Below are 5,728 nucleotides of genomic sequence, written 5' to 3'. Positions count from 1 at the left end.
ATATATTAATATTATTTTACATGTAACTTGAAAATAAGATATACAGGTACTGGGGCATAGAGGTCCATGATGCCCTACTGGAAAATTGGAGTGGGGATGATGGAAGATATGGAAGAGAGCAGATTGGAGGAGGGGATCTCCAGTGGTTTCGCTACTTTGGGGTGGTATGTAGGGTAAAAACGGGGAGAAAATTTGTAACTTAAAATCTTGTGGAAATGAATGATGTAAACTCTAAGTTAATAAAGCATTTGATAAAGTAAAAAAAAGAAAAATAAGAAAGAATAAGAGCTTCATATACATGGCTATGCAATCAAAGTATTTTATATAAAAAATTTAGTTATGAGAATTTGAGATAAAAGAATTTTCTCTGCACCATTAGAACGGAGCATTGTGCTAAAAAATACTCTACTCATGAGACCTCAAAAAGTCATTTAACTTCTCTGCATACCCTTTGTTCAAAGTTAAATGAAAGAGTTTATGACCTTTAATATACTTGCCATTTCTAACATTCAATGAATTAAACAAAGTCAAGTATAAATTTCATTGATCAATATTTAACTATAGTGTATATCTAACTTGTCTGTTCTCTAACAAATAATTTCTTTTGGATAGTATAATTCACAATGTTTTGTTTAAGTTTCCAAAGTAATACATTTTTCTACTTATTCCTTGGGAAACTAAATTCTAATGTAATGGTTCTCACAGACATTAAATTTTCCTGATATTCTGTCAAAGTACTATATTCTCTTTATTTATTTGAAGCTTTTATATCAGTTTTTCTTATAATAAATAATCTATCACTTTTCTCACTGCCATTTGCTCCAGTAAATACTATACTTTTTTTATTAATTGCTGTTATCCCTATCACGCTAGTCATAATTTACTAAAATTTTGCATCTTTTGCATCTTTAATGTTTGTTCAATGCCAGCAATTCTGATCTATTTAAATTGCATTTCTTTCAGAACTCTGCTTTATTTACATTGTTTTCCCCCCATTCCTTTATATAAAATATCAAAAAAGGAAATATATACCATTTACAAATAGTTGTGTCTTGCAGATTAATGTCTTGAGGTATTTTATTTTTAATAGAACCCCCAAAATTGCTGTTACTACAGTTTTAAGTTATTTTGTGCTTGTTTATTTTCATTCCAATGAACTTCTAGCAACTTCTCTAACAAGTGTTTAGATGAAGCCCTTATTCCTGGTTCATATTTATTATTCCTTTTTTCTCAGTGTACAAAATAAAGGACTTTTGAAGCAACTAGCCTTATATTTTCCAAATGGTAAATGGAAATTTTCTTTTGTTTATCTTATATTTTAGGCTTCGTTAAAAATTAAGCTATTCAGAATCAATTTTATGGATAAAAATGAATGTGATTATTTTGTTAGCAAATCTTTGATTTGAGTCTAAATAGCTTGCAGAGCATTTTTTATGTTGCCTTCACAAATTTAATATGTATGCATGCATGTATGTATATATCCATACATATATAATTTTTGATGTTTTAGAATATGATTTTCAAAGAAATGTCAGCATTTACAGAGAATCACTAAACTTGAAGTCAGGAAAGCTTATATTCTAATCCTGTCTCAGACACTCAGTAGCAGTCATTGAACCTAATTCAACCTCAGTTAATTCACCTGTAAAATAGGGTTACTAATAGCACCAATCTTATAAATTTTGAGAATTGTGTGTGTATGTATATATATATATATATGTATGGATAAACAGAGAGGGACACAATATACACATGCATATACACACATATATAATATATATACTCATGTATGTACACATATAAACATATAAAGTATTTTTTAAACTTTAGAATATTATGTATATAATATTTAAATCTATTTTCAATATTCACATTAAAAATAATGAATGTGATTTCTACGAACAGGAACTCCCAGTGTGAAAACACCTTCCATCTATATGGATTAGTAATTTAAGCTATCTATAGTTTTATAATCATAGATAGGTGACTACTGCATTAGGAGGCCAAGTAACTTGTCCTGGCTTCACATAATTAGTATGTGTCAGACATAGGACTTAAACCCAGGATCCTTTTATTTAAAAATGTTTTTTTTTTCACTTTCTAAGATAGAATGTCTTATCTTTCTATACTGTTTTTTTTTTACCATAGAATTCTGATTCTTTCATTTCAGTATTTGATTTTCACCACATTTCTGGCCTGCATATCAGGTATTAAGGGGAAAAAAAAACCTATTTGTTCTAAGCAAAGATTTATGCCACCAGAAAAATACAAAGCAGGACCAATTGTGATAATTATTTAGTTAGAGTCAGTATTCTCTTTGAACTTCTAAGATAAAGTTTTTCTACTTATCTACATTTACAAATTGATTTTCTATATGTAGTAAAAACATGTTTATAATTAAGATGTCTAAGTCAAATAATGACCAATATTTATTTTATATTTAACTGTTTTTAACTACAATGGCTTTAAGATTAGACATATTCCTGTCATCTGATAATTTCTATTTAAATTGTGAAAAATAATGGCCTCAAAGATATGTCTAATTTAGCAGTTTCTAAACTACCTTACCTGATCAGTAACTCATTACTTAAATTTAGTACCCGACTCGAAGCAATTATTTACCAAGTCTGTCTCTTTGGGCCAAAATCACTATAAAAACTTCAGTAGTTCAATTGCAGTCATATATTTTGATTAATAAGAATAACCCCTCCAAAAAGCTATTTTAATATTCTGTAGTTAATGTCACTCACAAATATGGTATATTTTTTTAAATACGGAAAATATTAATAATTTATACCATTTGGCAATGATTAAATTTTCTTTTACAAAATGTTTTGAGGTCATTTGAATTACTATAAAGAGGTATTTCTCATTAATTCCTTTGTATTGAAAAGTAAATGATTACATAAAATTTATTTAGATAAATTGCATAATGGTTAAAGGAAAGAAATAATTACAATAATTCTTTAGGGAAATTAAGGAGTTGGTTACATATAAAACCTCATCAGGTAATACAGAAATTTTTCTTCAGCTTATAAAAATCATGCATGATAACCTGGCATGGTTGTTGTCTCAGGCTATTGTAGGGGTCCCTTAATTGAATGGTTAAATGAATTATGTGTCTCTGTATTGTTTATTAATATGTCACTAAGGGGGGAATCTTCCTGTTTGTGTTAAACATTTCTGGCATTGCACATACTTAATCCCCAGTTTTTCTGATTCCTGATGTAGGTGCTACTGCCTTCAGGATCATAACCTTATAATAAATCATTTCTCACAAGTAAAATATCTTGTTTATATTTTTAAGATATGTTACTTTAAGATTCTTGTCTAAAAGTGTGGGGAGAATAACTTGCTTTAAAAACTGTATAGTCTGGGGAAAATAAGAGAGTCGTCTATTAAAAAAATAATAAAAAATCTATAAGATGAAATTATTTGTGATTCCATGTCTTTTAAATCAGTTTATTATTCAATTCCTCATTCCCTTCTTCACAAATAATTTGCATAATGAAATAAAGTACAAGCAAGTGAGATAATTCACCATAACATAACATAAATATGCTCCAAGTTCACCCTATTTTAAAATATTTCTGTAAGTCAGAACAACTTGGAGACAGCAGGGGATAAATTAAGTATTTTTAATGTATCAAATGACAGAAGGATTCTCATATTTGCTTTATTTTTGGGTGATTTAATTACGAAGTTCCTACAAAATGAAAACATTTCTGATATCTGAAAAAGATTTAGGTGTATCAGCAAAGTCTATTGGTTTATCTGGCAAACTATTACCAATCTTGACAGGGCATAAATGTTCTGGTCATCTAAATGACCATCATATATGATTTAATTTGGGGCACATTAAAAATTGTTTGTTATATGTATATTTGTTATGTTTAATATCTTTCCCCCCAAAAAAAAGATCCAAAAAGCTTAACATCAAAAAGAGCAGGATTCCATCAAGATGAAGTGATACCAAACTGAAATTATTCTCTTTTTGATGGTTTTACCAAAATACTACATAAAGAAAATGCAGTAGACAAGAAGTCTTAATCTTTTTAGTGTCATAGACCCATTTGGCATATTATTAAAGTTTATGGATAACTTTTCCAAATAATAATTATAAATGCACAAAATAAAACACAGAGGATTACAAAAAGAATAATTTTAGTAAAATGTATTTATCAAAAAAATATATATATATATATTTGGAACTGGATCAATAACTGTTGGCATTTTGATTAGAATCAAAGGAGTCTATACTGAAGAGCCATGAGGTGCCTGGCAATGTATTGTTTAAAATTTTTCTCAATCCGACATTATCAAGTTAATATGATGGATGACATCATTATCAAACCTACAGATAACACAAAACTGGAAGGAATAGAAAATATCAATGATAAAAAGATCAAATTAGAGTTTAACAGACTTGGTTTTGCCTAGATGGTCATGGAAAACGAATAAACACATCTGGAAAAGGTAGCAGAGGTTTTAACAAGAAATTGAAGAGATCCATAAGACAACAAATGACAGCTAAATCCCCATATCTTCTCTGAAAAAAATGAAGTCTTAGGGGAGGCCAAGTAGCACAGCGAGTAAGAGCACTGGCTCCAGTGTTGGGATGACCTGGGGATCAAATCTGGGCTCAGATACTCAGCACCACACCCAGAAATAACTGGCCGTGTAACCTTGAGCAAGTTACTTAACCCCGATTGCTTTAAAAAAAAAAAAGAAAAAGTGGGGTCTTAAAAAGGAGGGAAACACACATAGTAGCTGCTGTCCACCATCAGAAGACTTGGGGGTTCTTTTGGTTTGTTTTATATTTCTGCTTATTCTGGACAGAAATTGGAAATTGTGCTTCAAAAGGTGAAGGTCATTTTACATAATGATAGCTCACTTTCATATCCCATTCTAAAGTCCTAGTAGTGCTTTCTATCCCTTTTATGATTTGATTATCACAATAATTCTGTAAGGGACATGCTACTCTTATCTTCATTTTAAAGCAAAGGACAATGAACCTCAGGCAGATTAAATGATGTATCAAGGTTAATCAATTTAAACACACACACACACACACACACACACACACACACACACACTATGTACCAGGCATTCTGCTAATTGCTAGAGAAAGAAATATTGAAATTAAAAAAGAGTCCTGACTCTTAAGAAGCATGGAGAGTAAAGGGGGAAAACAATACACAGAAGGAATTCGAAAAATACAGGAGGGATGGAGGTACCCAGTTTGGGGGCACAGTAGAGAAGTCAAAGAAATCCAAATTGAGTATAGCAAGGGGGGAGATAAGGAGATGTGATCCAAGGATGACATAGTAATTAGCAGAGGGGGAATTCGAAGTCACATGCTCCTATCTCTAAAGCTACCACACTTATTTACTATGGTGCCTCTAAGAAAAGATAATCTTTAGTTGGGGATTAAACAAACATTGATTAGGTGACTAATTGATTAGTTGAATAATTGATTAGGTGTATAAGGCAACTGCACTAGGTATTGGGAATATAGATTTTAAGAGCTCTAAGAGCTTACATTTCAGTGGAACAATAAGATCCTCTTCTACATACTGGCTACAATTATAGTACTTAGAGCAATGGTTCTCAAACATATTGTTGTTCATAGAAATTGTGGCACATGAAACAAAGAGTTTTCAAGTTATTTGGTCTCCAGATCCATTGTCCATCCACTGGAATTTGTCACCTTTTACCACCTCCCTCC

Source organism: Petaurus breviceps, unplaced genomic scaffold (genome assembly GCF_028583685.1).
Source record: "Petaurus breviceps papuanus isolate PSGF00001 unplaced genomic scaffold, PetGlider_PUasm1.0 40, whole genome shotgun sequence".
Taxonomy (NCBI): Eukaryota; Metazoa; Chordata; class Mammalia; order Diprotodontia; family Petauridae; genus Petaurus; species Petaurus breviceps.
Note: the sequence above shows the minus strand (reverse complement) of the source record.